General features: G+C 52.4%; 14 non-coding genes across 14 annotated transcripts; all 14 read left to right on the top strand.

Annotated features, from left to right (window-relative positions):
• The first annotated feature begins 95 nt into the window (after window positions 1-95).
• TRNAA-CGC (transfer RNA alanine (anticodon CGC)) lies at window positions 96-167 on the top strand. The gene has a single exon. It is a non-coding gene; the product is annotated as a tRNA-Ala (tRNA).
• A 520-nt stretch (window positions 168-687) lies between these two features.
• TRNAA-UGC (transfer RNA alanine (anticodon UGC)) lies at window positions 688-759 on the top strand. The gene has a single exon. It is a non-coding gene; the product is annotated as a tRNA-Ala (tRNA).
• Window positions 760-886: 127 nt separating this feature from the next.
• Window positions 887-958, top strand: TRNAA-CGC (transfer RNA alanine (anticodon CGC)). Its single transcript has one exon. It is a non-coding gene; the product is annotated as a tRNA-Ala (tRNA).
• A 520-nt stretch (window positions 959-1,478) lies between these two features.
• Window positions 1,479-1,550, top strand: TRNAA-UGC (transfer RNA alanine (anticodon UGC)). Its single transcript has one exon. It is a non-coding gene; the product is annotated as a tRNA-Ala (tRNA).
• A 127-nt stretch (window positions 1,551-1,677) lies between these two features.
• Window positions 1,678-1,749, top strand: TRNAA-CGC (transfer RNA alanine (anticodon CGC)). The gene has a single exon. It is a non-coding gene; the product is annotated as a tRNA-Ala (tRNA).
• A 520-nt stretch (window positions 1,750-2,269) lies between these two features.
• On the top strand, window positions 2,270-2,341 carry TRNAE-UUC (transfer RNA glutamic acid (anticodon UUC)). The gene has a single exon. It is a non-coding gene; the product is annotated as a tRNA-Glu (tRNA).
• A 111-nt stretch (window positions 2,342-2,452) lies between these two features.
• Window positions 2,453-2,524, top strand: TRNAA-CGC (transfer RNA alanine (anticodon CGC)). The gene has a single exon. It is a non-coding gene; the product is annotated as a tRNA-Ala (tRNA).
• Window positions 2,525-3,044: 520 nt separating this feature from the next.
• TRNAA-UGC (transfer RNA alanine (anticodon UGC)) lies at window positions 3,045-3,116 on the top strand. Its single transcript has one exon. It is a non-coding gene; the product is annotated as a tRNA-Ala (tRNA).
• Window positions 3,117-3,243: 127 nt separating this feature from the next.
• On the top strand, window positions 3,244-3,315 carry TRNAA-CGC (transfer RNA alanine (anticodon CGC)). Its single transcript has one exon. It is a non-coding gene; the product is annotated as a tRNA-Ala (tRNA).
• A 520-nt stretch (window positions 3,316-3,835) lies between these two features.
• TRNAA-UGC (transfer RNA alanine (anticodon UGC)) lies at window positions 3,836-3,907 on the top strand. Its single transcript has one exon. It is a non-coding gene; the product is annotated as a tRNA-Ala (tRNA).
• Window positions 3,908-4,034: 127 nt separating this feature from the next.
• Window positions 4,035-4,106, top strand: TRNAA-CGC (transfer RNA alanine (anticodon CGC)). The gene has a single exon. It is a non-coding gene; the product is annotated as a tRNA-Ala (tRNA).
• Window positions 4,107-4,626: 520 nt separating this feature from the next.
• TRNAE-UUC (transfer RNA glutamic acid (anticodon UUC)) lies at window positions 4,627-4,698 on the top strand. Its single transcript has one exon. It is a non-coding gene; the product is annotated as a tRNA-Glu (tRNA).
• A 111-nt stretch (window positions 4,699-4,809) lies between these two features.
• Window positions 4,810-4,881, top strand: TRNAA-CGC (transfer RNA alanine (anticodon CGC)). The gene has a single exon. It is a non-coding gene; the product is annotated as a tRNA-Ala (tRNA).
• Window positions 4,882-5,401: 520 nt separating this feature from the next.
• Window positions 5,402-5,473, top strand: TRNAA-UGC (transfer RNA alanine (anticodon UGC)). The gene has a single exon. It is a non-coding gene; the product is annotated as a tRNA-Ala (tRNA).
• The last annotated feature ends 16,358 nt before the right edge of the window (window positions 5,474-21,831 follow it).

Genomic DNA, 21,831 nt, shown 5'->3' on the forward strand with positions numbered 1-21,831 from the left:
GCAAAGGTGACTACTTTTCCTTCTCCTTATGTGGTTCCTGCAGTCACTCGGTGAAAGAATTACTTGTCAGTGCTCCATCTCACTGGGAGACTTTTGGGGATGTAGCTCAGTGGTAGAGCGCATGCTTCGCATGTATGAGGTCCTGGGTTCAACCCCCAGCATCTCCAAACTTTTCCTAATATGGCTAGAAAGCTTTAGCAAACACACTCACGCTTAGTAGTGTCGTCAAGACTCGCAAGGAATCTTTGACGCTTAAACTGGCTTCTTTGCCAGGTCACATAGCAGGATGAGGCTTTTTGCCGCGGCAGATTCTAAAGACTGCATGCAACCTAAGGCAAGGGCAACACTTTACCACCCAGTAAAATGTTTTCAATGGGAACTGGACTTTCAACAAACTTTGCACAAATCAATAGCACAGGCAAATATAGGAAACTTTCTCTAGCCTGATTAAAGTGGGAAATGTGCAATAGCTTTGCATTAAGGACAAGCTTCAGAGTCTCTACTTGGTATCATCAGAAAACCGAGTTGGAGTGTCGTGCCGGAAGCTTGAATTGGTCAGCTGATGTATCTCTAAGAATTCACAGAGTTTTTTTCTCAAGGTGGTTCAGCGATTTGACTAAATGCCAACCCTTGTCTGCAAAAATCTTGACCCGTTTCCTGCAAGTTTCTGGAAATGGTGCAAATAACGGGGATGTAGCTCAGTGGTAGAGCGCACGCTTTGCATGTGTGAGGCCCCGGGTTCAATCCCCGGCATCTCCATGGCCTGGGTTTACGTGCAAAGGACGCACTTGCTACAGGTGACTAATTTTCCTTCTCCTTATGTGGTTCGTGCAGTCACTCGGTGAAAGAATTACTTGTCAGTGCTCCATCCCACTGGGAGACTTTTGGGGATGTAGCTCAGTGGTAGAGCGCATGCTTCGCATGAATGAGGTCCTGGGTTCAACCCCCAGCATCTCTAAACTTTTCCTAATATGGCTAGAAAGCTTTAGCAAACACACTCACGCTTAGTAGTGTCGTCAAGACTCGCAAGGAATCTTTGACGCTTAAACTGGCTTCTTTGCCAGGTCACATAGCAGGACGAGGCTTTTTGCCACGGCAGATTCTAAAGACTGCATGCAATCTAAGGCAAGGGCAACACTTTACCACCCAGTAAAATGTTTTCAATGGGAACTGGACTTTCAACAAACTTTGCACAAATCAATAGCACAGGCAAATATAGGAAACTTTCTCTAGCCTGATTAAAGTGGGAAATGTGCAATAGCTTTGCATTAAGGACAAGCTTCAGGGTCTCTACTTGGTATCATCCTAAAACCGAGTTGGAGTGTCGTGCCGGAAGCTTGAATTGGTCAGCTGATGTATCTCTAAGAATTCACAGAGTTTTTTTCTCAAGGTGGTTCAGCAATTTGAATAAATGCCAACCCTTGTCTGCAAAAATCTTGACCCGTTTCCTGCAAGTTTCTGAAAGTTGTGCAAATAATGGGGATGTAGCTCAGTGGTAGAGCGCACGCTTTGCATGTGTGAGGCCCCGGGTTCAATCCCCAGCATCTCCATGGCCTGGGTTTACATGCAAAGGACGCACTTCCTACAGGTGACTACTTTTCCTTCTCCTTATGTGGTTCCTGCAGTCACTCGTTGAAAGAATTACTTGTCAGTGCTCCATCCCACTAGAAGACTTTTGGGGATGTAGCTCAGTGGTAGAGCGCATGCTTCGCATGTATGAGGTCCTGGTTTCAACCCCCAGCATCTCCAAACTTTTCCTAATATGGCTAGAAAGCTTTAGCAAACACACTCACGCTTACTAGTGTCGTCAAGACTCGCAAGGAATCTTTGACGCTTAAACTGGCTTCTTTGCCAGGTCACATAGCAGGACGAGGCTTTTTGTCGCAGCAGATTCTAAAGACTGCATGCAACCTAAGGCAAGGGCAACACTTTACCACCCAGTAAAATGTTTTCAATGGGAACTGGACTTTCAACAAACTTTGCACAAATCAATAGCACAGGCAAATATAGGAAACTTTCTCTAGCCTGATTAAAGTGGGAAATGTGCAATAGCTTTGCATTAAGGACAAGCTTCAGAGTCTCTACTTGGTATCATCAGAAAACCGAGTTGGAGTGTCGTGCCGGAAGCTTGAATAGGTCAGCTGATGTATCTCTAAGAATTCACAGAGTTTTTTTCTCAAGGTGGTTCAGCGATTTGAATAAATGCCAACCCTTGTCTGCAAAAATCTTGACCCGTTTCCTGCAAGTTTCTGAAAGTGGTGTAAATAACGGGGATGTAGCTCAGTGGTAGAGCGCACCCTTTTCATGTGTGAGGCCCCGGGTTCAATCCCCGGCATCTCCATGGCTTGGGTTTACGTGCAAAGGTGACTACTTTTCCTTCTCCTTATGTGGTTCCTGCAGTCACTCGGTGAAAGAATTACTTGTCAGTGCTCCATCCCACTGGGAGACTTTTGGGGATGTAGCTCAGTGGTAGAGCGCATGCTTCGCATGTATGAGGTCCTGGGTTCAACCCCCAGCATCTCCAAACTTTTCCTAATATGGCTAGAAAGCTTTAGCAAACACACTCACGCTTAGTAGTGTCGTCAAGACTCGCAAGGAATCTTTGACGCTTAAACTGGCTTCTTTGCCAGGTCACATAGCAGGATGAGGCTTTTTGCCTCGGCAGATTCTAAAGACTGCATGCAACCTAAGGCAAGGGCAACACTTTACCACCCAGTAAAATGTTTTCAATGGGAACTGGACTTTCAACAAACTTTGCACAAATCAATAGCACAGGCAAATATAGGAAACTTTCTCTAGCCTGATTAAAGTGGGAAATGTGCAATAGCTTTGCATTAAGGACAAGCTTCAGAGTCTCTACTTGGTATCATCAGAAAACCGAGTTGGAGTGTCGTGCCGGAAGCTTGAATAGGTCAGCTGATGTATCTCTAAGAATTCACAGAGTTTTTTTCTCAAGGTGGTTCAGCGATTTGACTAAATGCCAACCCTTGTCTGCAAAAATCTTGACCCGTTTCCTGCAAGTTTCTGAAACTGGTGCAAATATCGGGGATGTAGCTCAGTGGTAGAGCGCACGCTTTGCATGTGTGAGGCCCCGGGTTCAATCCCCGGCATCTCCATGGCCTGGGTTTACGTGCAAAGGACGCACTTCCTACAGGTGACTACTTTTCCTTCTCCTTATGTGGTTCCTGCAGTCACTCGTTGAAAGAATTACTTGTCAGTGCTCCATCCCAGTAGGAGACTTTTGGGGATGTAGCTCAGTGGTAGAGCGCATGCTTCGCATGTATGAGGTCCTGGGTTCAACCCCCAGCATCTCCAAACTTTTCCTAATATGGCTAGAAAGCTTTAGCAAACGCACTCACGCTTAGTAGTGTCGTCAAGACTCGCAAGGAATCTTTGACGCTTAAACTGGCTTCTTTGCCAGGTCACATAGCAGGACGAGGCTTTTTGCTGCGGCAGATTCTAAAGACTGCATGCAACCTAAGGCAAGGGCAACACTTTACCACCCAGTAAAATGTTTTCAATGGGAACTGGACTTTCAACAAACTTTGCACAAATCAATAGCACAGGCAAATATAGGAAACTTTCTCTAGCCTGATTAAAGTGGGAAATGTGCAATAGCTTTGCATTAAGGACAAGCTTCAGAGTCTCTACTTGGTATCATCCTAAAACCGAGTTGGAGTGTCGTGCCGGAAGCTTGAATTGGTCAGCTGATGTATCTCTAAGAATTCACAGAGTTTTTTTCTCAAGGTGGTTCAGCAATTTGAATAAATGCCAACCCTTGTCTGCAAAAATCTTGACCCGTTTCCTGCAAGTTTCTGAAAGTGGTGCAAATAACGGGGATGTAGCTCAGTGGTAGAGCGCACGCTTTGCATGTGTGAGGCCCCGGGTTCAATCCCCGGCATCTCCATGGCCTGGGTTTACGTGCAAAGGACGCACTTCCTACAGGTGACTACTTTTCCTTCTCCTTATGTGGTTCCTGCAGTCACTCGTTGAAAGAATTACTTGTCAGTGCTCCATCCCACTAGAAGACTTTTGGGGATGTAGCTCAGTGGTAGAGCGCATGCTTCGCATGTATGAGGTCCTGGTTTCAACCCCCAGCATCTCCAAACTTTTCCTAATATGGCTAGAAAGCTTTAGCAAACACACTCACGCTTACTAGTGTCGTCAAGACTCGCAAGGAATCTTTGACGCTTAAACTGGCTTCTTTGCCAGGTCACATAGCAGGACGAGGCTTTTTGTCGCAGCAGATTCTAAAGACTGCATGCAACCTAAGGCAAGGGCAACACTTTACCACCCAGTAAAATGTTTTCAATGGGAACTGGACTTTCAACAAACTTTGCACAAATCAATAGCACAGGCAAATATAGGAAACTTTCTCTAGCCTGATTAAAGTGGGAAATGTGCAATAGCTTTGCATTAAGGACAAGCTTCAGAGTCTCTACTTGGTATCATCAGAAAACCGAGTTGGAGTGTCGTGCCGGAAGCTTGAATAGGTCAGCTGATGTATCTCTAAGAATTCACAGAGTTTTTTTCTCAAGGTGGTTCAGCGATTTGAATAAATGCCAACCCTTGTCTGCAAAAATCTTGACCCGTTTCCTGCAAGTTTCTGAAAGTGGTGTAAATAACGGGGATGTAGCTCAGTGGTAGAGCGCACCCTTTTCATGTGTGAGGCCCCGGGTTCAATCCCCGGCATCTCCATGGCTTGGGTTTACGTGCAAAGGTGACTACTTTTCCTTCTCCTTATGTGGTTCCTGCAGTCACTCGGTGAAAGAATTACTTGTCAGTGCTCCATCCCACTGGGAGACTTTTGGGGATGTAGCTCAGTGGTAGAGCGCATGCTTCGCATGTATGAGGTCCTGGGTTCAACCCCCAGCATCTCCAAACTTTTCCTAATATGGCTAGAAAGCTTTAGCAAACACACTCACGCTTAGTAGTGTCGTCAAGACTCGCAAGGAATCTTTGACGCTTAAACTGGCTTCTTTGCCAGGTCACATAGCAGGATGAGGCTTTTTGCCTCGGCAGATTCTAAAGACTGCATGCAACCTAAGGCAAGGGCAACACTTTACCACCCAGTAAAATGTTTTCAATGGGAACTGGACTTTCAACAAACTTTGCACAAATCAATAGCACAGGCAAATATAGGAAACTTTCTCTAGCCTGATTAAAGTGGGAAATGTGCAATAGCTTTGCATTAAGGACAAGCTTCAGAGTCTCTACTTGGTATCATCAGAAAACCGAGTTGGAGTGTCGTGCCGGAAGCTTGAATAGGTCAGCTGATGTATCTCTAAGAATTCACAGAGTTTTTTTCTCAAGGTGGTTCAGCGATTTGACTAAATGCCAACCCTTGTCTGCAAAAATCTTGACCCGTTTCCTGCAAGTTTCTGAAACTGGTGCAAATATCGGGGATGTAGCTCAGTGGTAGAGCGCACGCTTTGCATGTGTGAGGCCCCGGGTTCAATCCCCGGCATCTCCATGGCCTGGGTTTACGTGCAAAGGACGCACTTCCTAGAGGTGACTACTTTTCCTTTTCCTTATGTGGTTCCTGCAGTCACTCGTTGAAAGAATTACTTGTCAGTAGTGTTGAGCATTCCGATACCGCAAGTATCGGGTATCGGCCGATACTTGCGGTATCGGAATTCCGATACCGGGATTCCGATACTTGCCGCGTATCGGATACCGGAATCGGAAGTTCTAAGATTCAAAAAGCAGAAATTCAGCCAATGAGATTGATTCCAAGTGTGGGCACATCCTGTTTAGCATGGAGGGCATGAAACTACTGGCAAGGCTGTGATTGGCTGGTGTAATGATGTCATGATGCAGTTTAAAAGTCGCTGGCGCCATTTTGCGATCACTCTGCTGTGAATTCAGTTAGTGACAGGACGCTGTTTGCTGACTGAGGGACAGTTTAGAGATAGCGATTTGCTTCTTTGTGCTTTCCAAAGGCTAATTTAGCAACCGCTGTGTTCACCTACTATTCACCTTGCTTTTGCCTTGTAGCGCTGTTTTCACAGCGATCTGCAGGGTCTGTGTGTGTGTGTGTGTGAGTGCAGCCCAGTCTCCAGTCTGAGTGCAGCCACATAGGCCATCCATAGTTGGTTGTATTCAGTTCAGGGAGGGTGGTTCATTGCCTCATACTGTTCCTTTTTTTTTTTTTTTTCCCAAGTAGTGTAGTCTGCTGCTAATTTATTCAAAAAAATCCTATTAGTGTCTTTCCACCCGTCTCCAGCTAATTTGTGGAAAAACACTACATAGGATAAAGTAGAGGAGGGTTTTTGGGCCTTGCAGCGCCGTTTACGGCTGTCTGCACGGTCTCCGTGTGACTGCAGCTCGCCCTGTAATCTGTGAGCAGCTATAGCCTGGTTGTCTCCAGCTCAGGGTTTTTCACTGCGTCATACCGCCAAATCAATTTTCTTTTTTTTCAAAGTAGTGTAGTCTGCTGCTAATTTATTTTAAAAAATCCTATTAGTGTCTTTCCACCCGTCTCCAGCTAATTTGTGGAAAAACACTACATAGGATAAAGTAGAGGAGGGTTTTTGGGCCTTGCAGCGCCGTTTACGGCTGTCTGCACGGTCTCCGTGTGACTGCAGCTCGCCCTGTAATCTGTGAGCAGCTGTAGCCTGGTTGTCTCCAGCTCAGGGTTTTTCACTGCGTCATACCGCCAAATCAATTTTCTTTTTTTTCAAAGTAGTGTAGTCTGCTGCTAATTAATTTAAAAAAATCCTATTAGTGTCTTTCCACCCGTCTCCAGCTAATTTGTGGAAAAACACTACATAGGATAAAGTAGAGGAGGGTTTTTGGGCCTTGCAGCGCCGTTTACGGCTGTCTGCACGGTCTCCGTGTGACTGCAGCTCGCCCTGTAATCTGTGAGCAGCTGTAGCCTGGTTGTCTCCAGCTCAGGGTTTTTCACTGCGTCATACCGCCAAATCAATTTTCTTTTTTTTCAAAGTAGTGTAGTCTGCTGCTAATTAATTTAAAAAAATCCTATTAGTGTCTTTCCACCCGTCTCCAGCTAATTTGTGGAAAAACACTACATAGGATAAAGTAGAGGAGGGTTTTTGGGCCTTGCAGCGCCGTTTACGGCTGTCTGCACGGTCTCCGTGTGACTGCAGCTCGCCCTGTAATCTGTGAGCAGCTATAGCCTGGTTGTCTCCAGCTCAGGGTTTTTCACTGCGTCATACTGCCAAATCAATTTTCTTTTTTTTCAAAGTAGTGTAGTCTGCTGCTAATTAATTTAAAAACATCCTATTAGTGTCTTTCCACCCGTCTCCAGCTAATTTGTGGAAAAACACTACATAGGATAAAGTAGAGGAGGGTTTTTGGGCCTTGCAGCGCCGTTTACGGCTGTCTGCACGGTCTCCGTGTGACTGCAGCTCGCCCTGTAATCTGTGAGCAGCTATAGCCTGGTTGTCTCCAGCTCAGGGTTTTTCACTGCGTCATACCGCCAAATCAATTTTCTTTTTTTTCCAAATAGTGTAGTCTGCTGCTAATTTATTCAAAAAAATCCTATTAGTGTCTTTCCACCCGTCTCCAGCTAATTTGTGGAAAAACACTACATAGGATAAAGTAGAGGAGGGTTTTTGGGCCTTGTAGCGCCGTTTACGTCTGTCTGCACGGTCTCCGTGTGACTGCAGCTCTATCTGTTGTCAGTTCAGCCCCCAAAAAATAAATAAATAATAAAGTTCACCAAACACACCAGTTACACCACTTTACATTTCTGTAGGCCACATTAGCTCATATTAAAGTCTAGTCCACACTTTAGATAATTAGTGCTTCTTATACCTGTTAGGAGGAGTTGCTCAGGAATAAGCACACAAATCCGTTAGTACTTTTCTGCTTATCTTTATCAGTCAACCAAGATGAAGAAGGCAGTGAGTAAGGCACGGGGGCGTGGGAGCCGTCGCGGAGCAGGGAGGGGACGTGGGGATTCTGTGCCTGCTGCGGGCACCGGTGACTCATCAGCACCCACTTTCACCAGGCAACAGTCGTTCATGCGAAGCTTTGTGTCCGAGCGCCGTACACCGCTGCTGCGTGAAGAACAAATTGAAGCTGTTGTCGGATGGATGGCAGCTAATGCATCAACTTCCATTAGTGCCACATCCTCTCAGACACAGAGCACTGGAGAGCAGCCATCTGTCTCTTCACCACCTGCCAAATTGCCCAGGCAGACAGAGAGCCCAGGACAGGAGCCGTCTCTACTTCTGTTCTCTGAATCTCTTGGCTTGGAAACAGGGGGCCAGCCAAGCAGCATTGGAGAAATGGAAGAAGAGGCAGGGTGCAGTGATGCCCAACAGCTTTTTCTGTCTTCCTCTGAAGAGGCGGGTGGGCCAGTGGCTCCGGTCACCACATCGCAGGCCGCATCAGCTGATGATGACACTCAGGTGCCACTTACTGGTGCGTGCTCTGCTGCTGAGACTACCCAGGAGGAGCAGTTGGGGGCAGAGGGTAGTGTAGATGATGAGGTCCTCGACCCATCTTGGCGTGAGGGACAGGAAGGTGGTGGGAGCAGCTCTGAGGAAGAGATTCCCCGTACGGCCCAAAGAGGGAGAGGGAGGGGGAAGACTGCGGATCCTGCAGCCTCCGCTTTGGCACCCGTTAGGAGCATGTCTCTTCCAAAAGCCAAAAAGGGCGCTCCCAAGACTTGCAGTGCCTGGTCCTTTTTTGACACAGTTGCAGATGACATTTGCTATGTCAGATGCAACGTGTGTCATCAAAAAGTCAAAAGAGGGAAAAATGTCAGCAACCTCAATACCTCCAACATGTGGAAACATGTGCGCAACAGGCACCCGGCGGAGTTAGAAAAACACACTGAAGAGGTAGGCCAACCAACAGCGGCAGCTACCACCTCTTCAGCTCGTGTTGCCTCTTCCTCTACCTCACACGCAGCTGGTTCGGCGTCCTCCCAGGATCGCCGTGGAAGAACCTCTGCCCCTGTTGTCCAGAGACCCGCTGTAATTCCACCCGCAGCGCCACTTTCCCAGTCATCCACACACTCCCAGCCCAGTCTACAGCCATCGGTAGTACAGGCATGGGAGAAAAGGCGGCCTTTCTCGTCAAACCACCCACGAGCACAGGCTCTGACTGCAGGCATTGCCAAACTTCTGTCACTGGAAATGCTGTCATTCAGGCTGGTGGAGACTGACAGCTTCCGTGACTTGATGTCATTGGCAGTCCCACAGTACAATGTGCCCAGCCGCTTTTACTTCAGCAGGCAAGCCGTCCCTGCCCTGCAGAAGCATGTGGAGGGACACATAAAACACGCGCTACTGAACGCCGTCAGTAGCAAGGTCCACCTCACCACCGATGCGTGGACCAGTCAACATGGACAGGGGCGATACCTTTCCCTCACTGCCCATTGGGTTAATGTCGTTGAGCCGGGTACAGACCGTGCGAGTGGCGCAGGACGTGTCCTGCCCACTCCAAGGATTGCAGGAATCCATTCTGTACGCATTGACTCCTCCTCTTACACCAGTTCCTCAGAATCATCGCTGCAGGAGCCGTCACAGTCCACCTCCACATGGACCCGTGATGAACGTGTACCTGTTACGACCGACATGAGCACAGCCGTGGCCAAACGTCAACAGGCCATCTTGAAATTAATTTTCTTGGGGAATCGTAGCCACACAGCGCAGGAGCTCTGGAATGCCATCAAGCAGGAGAGCGATGTGTGGTTTGTGCCAGCGAATCTCCAGCCAGGCATGGTAGTGTGTGATAATGGCCGAAATCTGGTGGCAGCTCTGGGCCTCGGCAACCTCACTCACATCCCATGTCTGGCACATGTGCTCAATTTGGTCGTGCAGAGCTTTTTGAGGGACTATCCGGATCTTGATGCACTGCTGCACAAGGTCCGCCTAGAGTGTGCTCACTTGCGGCGTTCCAGCACGGCAAAAGCGCGCATTGCCGCTCTGCAGCGCCGACACCGCCTGCCGGAACATCGCATCATATGTGACCTACCTACCAGGTGGAATTCCACGTTACATATGTTGGAGCGGTTGTGTGAGCAGCAGCAAGCTGTAATGGAGTACCAGCTGCTTCAGGCGCAAAAAAGTCGCAGTCAGCGCCGTACAGACTTCACAACCACAGAGTGGGCCACTATGAATGACGTCTGCCAGGTTTTGCGTCCCTTTGATTATTCCACGCGGATGGCGAGTGCAGATGATGCACTAGTCAGCATGACTGTCCCCCTTATCTGCCTGCTTGAAAAATCACTGCAAGCGCTAAGGGATGATGTTGTGGAAGAGGTGGAGGATGAGGATTCACCATTTCCATCATCTTCTGGACAGTCAGCGCCACGTGGTTCCTCACAAACGCGTAGGCAGGGGACCGTTTGTGAGGAGGATGAGGAGGAGTCAATGGAGGAGGAAGACATCCGTCCAGAGGAGGGAGTTACACAATTGTCCAGTACTCAGTGTGTACAGCGAGGGTGGGGTGATGACGAGCGGGCAGAGATCACGCCTCCAGCAGGGGACAGCGTTTCTTGGGCAGTTGGCAGTCTGCAGCACATGGTGGATTACATGCTGCAGTGCCTGAGAAACGACCGCCGCATCGCCCACATTCTCAACATGTCTGATTATTGGGTGTTCACCCTCCTCGATCCTCGCTACCGGGACAACGTAGAAAGCCTCATCACACCGTTGAACCGGGAGCGAAAAATGCGGGAGTACCAAGACACACTGGTCAATTCCATCATCTTCTCCATTCCAACTGAGAGAAGTGCTGCTAGTGCATTCCAAAGCAGCTCAGTGCGTCCAGGCCGTGGTGGAGGCTCTGCACAAAGAGGGAGCAGAAGCAGTGCCTCTGCCCAAGGCAAGACCAGTATGGCCGAACTGTGGCACAGTTTTCTGTGCCCGCCACAAAAGTCTACACCATCACAGACGGCTCCAGTCAGCAGGAGGCAACGGTTCCGTCAGATGGTGACAGACTACATGTCTTGCCCTCTTGCTGTACTCCCAGACGGCTCTTCCCCTTTCAAGTTTTGGGTCTCAAAGCTGGATACATGGCCAGAGCTAAGCCAGTATGCATTGGAGGTGCTGTCTTGCCCTGCGGCCAGTGTATTATCGGAACGTGTCTTTAGTGCTGCAGGTGGTGTACTAACTGACCGTCGCATGCGACTATCCTCCGATAACGTTGACCGGCTTACTTTCCTGAAAATGAACAAGGCCTGGATCTCGCCGGAATTTGCCACTCCTCCTCCTGATTGAATAATTAGGTCACTGTATACGTTATCCAGGTCTCCTGTTGTGTTCATCTTTCTACCACCTGAACTTAAATTCCTGGGCTCCAACACCGCCAGTTGAGGCTCAGACGTGCCGTCTGCACAGTCAAAACATACGACCCAGTGTTATTGGGTTTCAGTAACGTCAGCTGATCCCCAGCTGTGTAGCCGGCAATGTGTCATGCGACCGCCACGCTGACACAACAACTGAAATGTAAGGGAATCTGTCCCCCCCCCCCCAAGGCGTTTGTTACTGAAAGAGCCACCTTGTGCAGCAGTAATGCTGCCCAAGGAAAAGGTAGCTATTTTTGTTTAGCTCCTTGCACACGCAGAACTTAACACTTATAAAATGTGTCCACTGATACCGTAAAACCGTCCCGGAGGTGGGACTTGATTTCGTAATGTGACGCAGCCCAGCCGTCATTCCTACCCCCCCGGCGCCGCGCACCGGCTCCTCAGCGTTGTTTTATTCCGTCCAGGAGCCTGCGCTGTTATGTTATCCCGTGGCCAGGCACACTTAGCGCTGCCCGTCTTCTGGCATCATTTGGTGTCTGGATGGCTGCGCCTGTGCGGCCGCGCTGGCAGAGAGCCCGCCTCGCAGTGTCTTCTGATTTAATCCCACTGGGGGCCTGGGATCCATGGACATGCGCAGTGCATATCTGAACCTCCACCTCTCACTCATTTCCCTATGGCTTCTTCAGACTGTTCGGTGTCAGCTGGTCCCTAACAGCATGCCACGGCCGTGACACCGCACAGTCTGAAGAAGCCATAGGGAGATGAGTGAGAGGTGGAGGTTCAGATATGCACTGCGCATGTCCATGGATCCCAGGCCCCCAGTGGGATTAAATCAGAAGACACTGCGAGGCGGGCTCTCTGCCAGCGCGGCCGCACAGGCGCAGCCATCCAGACACCAAATGATGCCAGAAGACGGGCAGCGCTAAGTGTGCCTGGCCACGGGATAACATAACAGCGCAGGCTCCTTGACGGAATAAAACAACGCTGAGGAGCCGGTGCGCGGCGCCGGGGGGGTAGGAATGACGGCTGGGCTGCGTCACATTACGAAGGAAAGTCCCACCTCCGGGACGGTTTTACGGTTGCAGGGGACACATTTTATAAGTGTTTAGTTCTGTGTTTGCAAGGAGCATGATGAAAAGAGCCACCTTTTCCTTTTGCATCTTTTGTGCTGCACAAGCTGGCTCTTTCAGCTACAAACGCCTTGGGGGGGGTTAAAGGTTCCCTTTCGACTTTCTCAGGCTTCGGCCTACATTGTGTTCCTCTGCTTTTCCACCTGTCCCTGGGCTCCAACACCGCCAGTTGCCGTCCAGAAGTGCTGTACGCACAGTCAACAGTCCCTCCTCTGTTATTGGGGTTCAGTAACGTCAGCTGTTCCCCAGCTGTGTGTGTGGCAATCCCTCCTACCTCCTCCTACCTCCTCCAACCTCCTCCTCCTCCACCTGTCCCTGGGCTCCAACACCGCCAGTTGCCGTCCAGAAGTGCTGTACGCACAGTCAACAGTCCCTCCTCTGTTATTGGGGTTCAGTAACGTCAGCTGTTCCCCTGCTGTGTGTGTGGCAATCCCTCCTACCTCCTCCAACCTCCTCCTCCTCCACCTGTCCCTGGGCTCCAACACCGCCAGTTGCCGTCCAGAAGTGCTGTACGCACAGTCAACAGTCGCTCCTCTGTTATTGGGGTTCAGTAACATCAGCTGTTCCCCTGCTGTGTGTGTGGCAATCCCTCCTACCTCCTCCAACCTCCTCCTCCTCCACCCGTCCCTGGGCTCCAACACCGCCAGTTGCCGTCCAGAAGTGCTGTACGCACAGTCAACAGTCCCTCCTCTGTTATTGGGGTTCAGTAACGTCAGCTGTTCCCCTGCTGTGTGTGTGGCAATCCCTCCTACCTCCTCCTACCTCCTCCAACCTCCTCCTCCTCCACCCGTCCCTGGGCTCCAACACCGCCAGTTGCCGTCCAGAAGTGCTGTACGCACAGTCAACAGTCCCTCCTCTGTTATTGGGGTTCAGTAACGTCAGCTGTTCCCCTGCTGTGTGTGTGGCAATCCCTCCTACCTCCTCCTACCTCCTCCAACCTCCTCCTCCTCCACCCGTCCCTGGGCTCCAACACCGCCAGTTGCCGTCCAGAAGTGCTGTACGCACAGTCAACAGTCCCTCCTCTGTTATTGGGGTTCAGTAACGTCAGCTGTTCCCCTGCTGTGTGTGTGGCAATCCCTCCTACCTCCTCCTACCTCCTCCAACCTCCTCCTCCTCCACCCGTCCCTGGGCTCCAACACCGCCAGTTGCCGTCCAGAAGTGCTGTACGCACAGTCAACAGTCCCTCCTCTGTTATTGGGGTTCAGTAACGTCAGCTGTTCCCCTGCTGTGTGTGTGGCAATCCCTCCTACCTCCTCCTACCTCCTCCAACCTCCTCCTCCTCCACCCGTCCCTGGGCTCCAACACCGCCAGTTGCCGTCCAGAAGTGCTGTACGCACAGTCAACAGACCCTCCTCTGTTATTGGGGTTCAGTAACGTCAGCTGTTCCCCTGCTGTGTGTGTGGCAATCCCTCCTACCTCCTCCTACCTCCTCCAACCTCCTCCTCCTCCACCCGTCCCTGGGCTCCAACACCGCCAGTTGCCGTCCAGAAGTGCTGTACGCACAGTCAACAGTCCCTCCTCTGTTATTGGGGTTCAGTAACGTCAGCTGTTCCCCTGCTGTGTGTGTGGCAATCCCTCCTACCTCCTCCTACCTCCTCCAACCTCCTCCTCCTCCACCCGTCCCTGGGCTCCAACACCGCCAGTTGCCGTCCAGAAGTGCTGTACGCACAGTCAACAGTCCCTCCTCTGTTATTGGGGTTCAGTAACGTCAGCTGTTCCCCTGCTGTGTGTGTGGCAATCCCTCCTACCTCCTCCAACCTCCTCCTCCTCCACCTGTCCCTGGGCTCCAACACCGCCAGTTGCCGTCCAGAAGTGCTGTACGCACAGTCAACAGTCCCTCCTCTGTTATTGGGGTTCAGTAACGTCAGCTGTTCCCCTGCTGTGTGTGTGGCAATCCCTCCTACCTCCTCCAACCTCCTCCTCCTCCACCTGTCCCTGGGCTCCAACACCGCCAGTTGCCGTCCAGAAGTGCTGTACGCACAGTCAACAGTCCCTCCTCTGTTATTGGGGTTCAGTAACGTCAGCTGTTCCCCTGCTGTGTGTGTGGCAATCCCTCCTACCTCCTCCTACCTCCTCCAACCTCCTCCTCCTCCACCTGTCCCTGGGCTCCAACACCGCCAGTTGCCGTCCAGAAGTGCTGTACGCACAGTCAACAGTCCCTCCTCTGTTATTGGGGTTCAGTAACGTCAGCTGTTCCCCTGCTGTGTGTGTGGCAATCCCTCCTACCTCCTCCAACCTCCTCCAACCTCCTCCTCCTCCACCCGTCCCTGGGCTCCAACACCGCCAGTTGCCGTCCAGAAGTGCTGTACGCACAGTCAACAGTCCCTCCTCTGTTATTGGGGTTCAGTAACGTCAGCTGTTCCCCTGCTGTGTGTGTCGCAATCCCTCCTACCTCCTCCTACCTCCTCCAACCTCCTCCTCCTCCACCCGTCCCTGGGCTCCAACACCGCCAGTTGCCGTCCAGAAGTGCTGTACGCACAGTCAACAGTCCCTCCTCTGTTATTGGGGTTCAGTAACGTCAGCTGTTCCCCTGCTGTGTGTGTGGCAATCCCTCCTACCTCCTCCAACCTCCTCCTCCTCCACCTGTCCCTGGGCTCCAACACCGCCAGTTGCCGTCCAGAAGTGCTGTACGCACAGTCAACAGTCCCTCCTCTGTTATTGGGGTTCAGTAACGTCAGCTGTTCCCCTGCTGTGTGTGTGGCAATCCCTCCTACCTCCTCCAACCTCCTCCAACCTCCTCCTCCTCCACCTGTCCCTGGGCTCCAACACCGCCAGTTGCCGTCCAGAAGTGCTGTACGCACAGTCAACAGTCGCTCCTCTGTTATTGGGGTTCAGTAACGTCAGCTGTTCCCCTGCTGTGTGTGTGGCAATCCCTCCTACCTCCTCCAACCTCCTCCAACCTCCTCCTCCTCCACCTGTCCCTGGGCTCCAACACCGCCAGTTGCCGTCCAGAAGTGCTGTACGCACAGTCAACAGTCCCTCCTCTGTTATTGGGGTTCAGTAACGTCAGCTGTTCCCCTGCTGTGTGTGTGGCAATCCCTCCTACCTCCTCCAACCTCCTCCAACCTCCTCCTCCTCCACCTGTCCCTGGGCTCCAACACCGCCAGTTGCCGTCCAGAAGTGCTGTACGCACAGTCAACAGTCCCTCCTCTGTTATTGGGGTTCAGTAACATCAGCTGTTCCCCTGCTGTGTGTGTGGCAATCCCTCCTACCTCCTCCTACCTCCTCCAACCTCCTCCTCCTCCACCCGTCCCTGGGCTCCAACACCGCCAGTTGCCGTCCAGAAGTGCTGTACGCACAGTCAACAGTCCCTCCTCTGTTATTGGGGTTCAGTAACGTCAGCTGTTCCCCTGCTGTGTGTGTGGCAATCCCTCCTACCTCCTCCAACCTCCTCCTCCTCCACCTGTCCCTGGGCTCCAACACCGCCAGTTGCCGTCCAGAAGTGCTGTACGCACAGTCAACAGTCCCTCCTCTGTTATTGGGGTTCAGTAACGTCAGCTGTTCCCCTGCTGTGTATACGGCAACGTGTACTGCGACCGCCACGCAGGCACAACAAGTTAAATGTAAGGGAACCTGACCCCCCCCCCCCCAGGCGTTTGTTACTGAAGGAGCCACCTTGTGCAGCAGTAATGATGCAAAGGGAAAAAGTGCCTCTTTTCGTGATGCTCCTTGCACATGCTGAACCAAACACTTATGAAATGTGTCCCCACACAGCGTTAAACCGTCCGGTAGGTGGAACTTTCCTTTGTCGTGTGACGCAGCACAGCCATCATTTTTACCCCCTTGGCGCCGTGCGCCCCCTCCTCAGCGTTGTTTGAATCTGTCCCGGAGCCTGCGCTGTTAGGTTAGCCCTTGGCCATGCACACATGTTGCGCTGCCCGTCTTCTGACCTCATTTGGTGTCAGGCTGGCTGCGCCTGTGCGGGTGCGCTGGCCGAGATCCCGCCTCGCAGTGTCGTCTAATGTAATCCCACCGCGGGCCTGTGATCCGTGCCCGTGCGCAGTGCATATCCTCTCCTCTCACTCCCCTCCCTACGGCTTCTTCAGACTGTGCGATGTCAGCTGGTCCCTAATAGCATGCCACGGCCGTGACACCGCACAGTCTGAAAAAGCCGTAGGGAGGGGAGTGAGAGGAGAGGATATGCACTGCGCACGGGCACGGATCACAGGCCCGCGGTGGGATTACATTAGACGACACTGCGAGGCGGGATCTCGGCCAGCGCACCCGCACAGGCGCAGCCAGCCTGACACCAAATGAGGTCAGAAGACGGGCAGCGCAACATGTGTGCATGGCCATGGGCTAACCTAACAGCGCAGGCTCCGGGACAGATTCAAACAACGCTGAGGAGGGGGCGAACGGCGACAAGGGGGTAAAAATGATGGCTGTGCTGCGTCACACGACAAAGGAAAGTTCCACCTACCGGACGGTTTAACGCTGTGTGGGGACACATTTCATAAATGTTAGGTTCCGCATGTACAAGGACCATAATTAAAAGAGCTAAGTTTACCTTTTCCAGCGTTAGTGCTGTACACAATGGCTCTTTCAGCTACAAACGCCTGGGGGGGGGGGGGGTTAAAGGTTTCCTTTCAACTTGCTCGAGTGCAGGCTTCGGCCTACACTCCGCTCCCCCTGCTCCTCCTGCTGACCCTGGGCTCTAACACCGCCAGTTTTTGCCCAGATGTGCTAGCTGCACAGAGAAAAACACCAGCCAATGTGTCAGTGGGGTCCAGCACCGCCAGCTGTTCCCCTGCTGTGTAGCCGGCAACGTGTCCTGCGACCGCCACGCAGACACAAGAACTGAAATTGAAGGGAACCTGTCCCCCCTCCCCCAGGTGTTTCTATGTTTTACAGCTACCTTGAACAGCAGTAATGCTGCATGTGTTCAAGGTGGCTCAGAAACTTATTCTCCTTGCCCATGTTGAAGTGAACACGTCTAAAATGTGTCCTCTGTGACCATTAAAACGTCCCTCAGGTGTGATTTGACTTTGTATTGACACACGCAACAAGCTCCTTGGTAACGCTGCCCGTCTTCTGGCATCATTGTTTGGCTGGCTGCGCTTCTGCGGCCGCCCTGACCCACACAACAGCCCTCGTTGTCTTATTTAATGGGACTGCGAGGGTGTGATTGATGGGCAGGATCAGTGCATCAGTTCGCCTGTCCCTCCTCTCCTTCCGCCTTCTTCGGACTGTGCGGCTTCATGGCCGTGGCATGCGATAAGGGATCAGATGACGCCGCACAGTCTGAAGCGGGTGTAAGGACCCGAGTGTGAGAGGCGAACATATGTGCTGCGCCAGGCCCTGAATCCCAGCCCCGCAGTGTTTTAACAATGTTAAGACACTGCGGGGCTGGGATTCATGGGCATCGCGAACCGCACCGGCCGACATTACATGATGCCAGAAGATGGGCAGCGCTAACGGCGCTAGGCCAGGGGATAACACGACAGCGCAGACTCCTGTACAGCAAATAACAACGCTCGGGAGGCTGCACCCAGCACCAAGGTGGGATTCTTGACACCTGTGCTGCGTCTCATTACAAAGGGAACTCTCGCCTCCATTACACAGTTTGACTGTATAAAGGGCTAAATGTTATACGTGTTCCATTCAGCGTGTGCAAGGAGAAAAATTACAAGAGCAACCTTTGACTTGCGCAGCACTGCTGCTGCATAAGCTGTGGCTCTTCTACTTTGTAACCCCTGAGGGGGGGTTAAAGGTGACTTTTGAAATCGGTTCAATTAGGCTTCGGCCTACACTCTGCTCCACCTGCAGAGCCCGGGCTCCAACAACGCTAGTTGCTGTCCGGAAGTGCTGGCTGCACAGAGCCAAACACCTCGCCAATGTGTCAGTGGGGTCCAGCACCGCCAGCTGTTCCCCTGCTGTGTAGCCGGCAACGTGTCCTGCAAAAGCCACGCAGACACAACACACCCAAAGCTGCCGCCTGTGCAGGCTTCGGCCTACACTCCCCTCCCCCTGCTCCTCCTCCTCCTGCTCCTCCTCCTGCTGTCCCTGGGCTCTAACACACCGCCAGTTTTTGCCCAGATGTGCTAGCTGCACAGAGAAAAACACCAGCCAATGTGTCAGTGGGGTCCAGCACCGCCAGCTGTTCCCCTGCTGTGCAGCCGGCAACGTGTCCTGCAAAAGCCACGCAGACACAAGAACTGAAATTGAAGGGAACCTGTCCCCCCTCCCCCAGGCGTTTTTACGTTATCCAGCCACCTTGTACAGCGGTAATGCTGCATGTGTGCAAGGTGGCTCAGAAACGTATTCTCCTCGCACATGTGGAACTGAAAACACGTCTGCAATGTGTCCTCTGTGTGACCATTTAACCGTCCCGGTGGTGTGACTTTCCTTTGTAATGACACGCTGCAACCCCCTTGGTAGCGCTGCCCGTCTTCTGGCATCATTGTTTGGCTGCCTGCGCCTCTGCGGCCGCCCTGACCCACACAACGCCCCTCGGTGTCTTATTTATTGGGACTGCGAGGGTGTGATTGATGGGCAGGATCAGTGCATCAGTTCGCCTGTCCCTCCTCTCCTTCCGCCTTCTTCGGACTGTGCGGCTTCATGGCCGTGGCATGCGATAAGGGATCAGATGACGCCGCACAGTCTGAAGCGGGTGTAAGGACCCGAGTGTGAGAGGCGAACATATGTGCTGCGCCAGGCCCTGAATCCCAGCCCCGCAGTGTTTTAACAATGTTAAGACACTGCGGGGCTGGGATTCATGGGCATCGCGAACCGCACCGGCCGACATTACATGATGCCAGAAGATGGGCAGCGCTAACGGCGCTAGGCCAGGGGATAACACGACAGCGCAGACTCCTGTACAGCAAATAACAACGCTCGGGAGGCTGCACCCAGCACCAAGGTGGGATTCTTGACACCTGTGCTGCGTCTCATTACAAAGGGAACTCTCGCCTCCATTACACAGTTTGACTGTATAAAGGGCTAAATGTTATACGTGTTCCATTCAGCGTGTGCAAGGAGAAAAATTACAAGAGCAACCTTTGACTTGCGCAGCACTGCTGCTGCATAAGCTGTGGCTCTTCTACTTTGTAACCCCTGAGGGGGGGTTAAAGGTGACTTTTGAAATCGGTTCAATTAGGCTTCGGCCTACACTCTGCTCCACCTGCAGAGCCCGGGCTCCAACAACGCTAGTTGCTGTCCGGAAGTGCTGGCTGCACAGAGCCAAACACCTCGCCAATGTGTCAGTGGGGTCCAGCACCGCCAGCTGTTCCCCTGCTGTGTAGCCGGCAACGTGTCCTGCAAAAGCCACGCAGACACAACACACCCAAAGCTGCCGCCTGTGCAGGCTTCGGCCTACACTCCCCTCCCCCTGCTCCTCCTCCTCCTGCTCCTCCTCCTGCTGTCCCTGGGCTCTAACACACCGCCAGTTTTTGCCCAGATGTGCTAGCTGCACAGAGAAAAACACCAGCCAATGTGTCAGTGGGGTCCAGCACCGCCAGCTGTTCCCCTGCTGTGCAGCCGGCAACGTGTCCTGCAAAAGCCACGCAGACACAAGAACTGAAATTGAAGGGAACCTGTCCCCCCTCCCCCAGGCGTTTTTACTTTATCCAGCCACCTTGTACAGCGGTAATGCTGCATGTGTGCAAGGTGGCTCAGAAACGTATTCTCCTCGCACATGTGGAACTGAAAACACGTCTGCAATGTGTCCTCTGTGTGACCATTTAACCGTCCCGGTGGTGTGACTTTCCTTTGTAATGACACGCTGCAACCCCCTTGGTAGCGCTGCCCGTCTTCTGGCATCATTGTTTGGCTGCCTGCGCCTCTGCGGCCGCCCTGACCCACACAACGCCCCTCGGTGTCTTATTTATTGGGACTGCGAGGGTGTGATTGATGGGCAGGATCAGTGCATCAGTTCGCCTGTCCCTCCTCTCCTTCCGCCTTCTTCGGACTGTGCGGCTTCATGGCCGTGGCATGCGATAAGGGATCAGATGACGCCGCACAGTCTGAAGCGGGTGTAAGGACCCGAGTGTGAGAGGCGAACATATGTGCTGCGCCAGGCCCTGAATCCCAGCCCCGCAGTGTTTTAACAATGTTAAGACACTGCGGGGCTGGGATTCATGGGCATCGCGAACCGCACCGGCCGACATTACATGATGCCAGAAGATGGGCAGCGCTAACGGCGCTAGGCCAGGGGATAACACGACAGCGCAGACTCCTGTACAGCAAATAACAACGCTCGGGAGGCTGCACCCAGCACCAAGGTGGGATTCTTGACACCTGTGCTGCGTCTCATTACAAAGGGAACTCTCGCCTCCATTACACAGTTTGACTGTATAAAGGGCTAAATGTTATACGTGTTCCATTCAGCGTGTGCAAGGAGAAAAATTACAAGAGCAACCTTTGACTTGCGCAGCACTGCTGCTGCATAAGCTGTGGCTCTTCTACTTTGTAACCCCTGAGGGGGGGTTAAAGGTGACTTTTGAAATCGGTTCAATTAGGCTTCGGCCTACACTCTGCTCCACCTGCAGAGCCCGGGCTCCAACAACGCTAGTTGCTGTCCGGAAGTGCTGGCTGCACAGAGCCAAACACCTCGCCAATGTGTCAGTGGGGTCCAGCACCGCCAGCTGTTCCCCTGCTGTGTAGCCGGCAACGTGTCCTGCAAAAGCCACACAGACACAACACACCCAAAGCTGCCGCCTGTGCAGGCTTCGGCCTACACTCCCCTCCCCCTGCTCCTCCTCCTCCTGCTCCTCCTCCTGCTGTCCCTGGGCTCTAACACACCGCCAGTTTTTGCCCAGATGTGCTAGCTGCACAGAGAAAAACACCAGCCAATGTGTCAGTGGGGTCCAGCACCGCCAGCTGTTCCCCTGCTGTGCAGCCGGCAACGTGTCCTGCAAAAGCCACGCAGACACAAGAACTGAAATTGAAGGGAACCTGTCCCCCCTCCCCCAGGCGTTTTTACGTTATCCAGCCACCTTGTACAGCGGTAATGCTGCATGTGTGCAAGGTGGCTCAGAAACGTATTCTCCTCGCACATGTGGAACTGAAAACACGTCTGCAATGTGTCCTCTGTGTGACCATTTAACCGTCCCGGTGGTGTGACTTTCCTTTGTAATGACACGCTGCAACCCCCTTGGTAGCGCTGCCCGTCTTCTGGCATCATTGTTTGGCTGCCTGCGCCTCTGCGGCCGCCCTGACCCACACAACGCCCCTCGGTGTCTTATTTATTGGGACTGCGAGGGTGTGATTGATGGGCAGGATCAGTGCATCAGTTCGCCTGTCCCTCCTCTCCTTCCGCCTTCTTCGGACTGTGCGGCTTCATGGCCGTGGCATGCGATAAGGGATCAGATGACGCCGCACAGTCTGAAGCGGGTGTAAGGACCCGAGTGTGAGAGGCGAACATATGTGCTGCGCCAGGCCCTGAATCCCAGCCCCGCAGTGTTTAAACTATGTCAATACACTGCGGGGCTGGGATTCATGGGCATCGCGAACCGCACCGGCCAACATTAAATGAGG

The sequence above is a fragment of the Ranitomeya variabilis genome, chromosome 1 (genome assembly GCF_051348905.1).
Source record: "Ranitomeya variabilis isolate aRanVar5 chromosome 1, aRanVar5.hap1, whole genome shotgun sequence".
NCBI lineage: Eukaryota > Metazoa > Chordata > Amphibia > Anura > Dendrobatidae > Ranitomeya > Ranitomeya variabilis.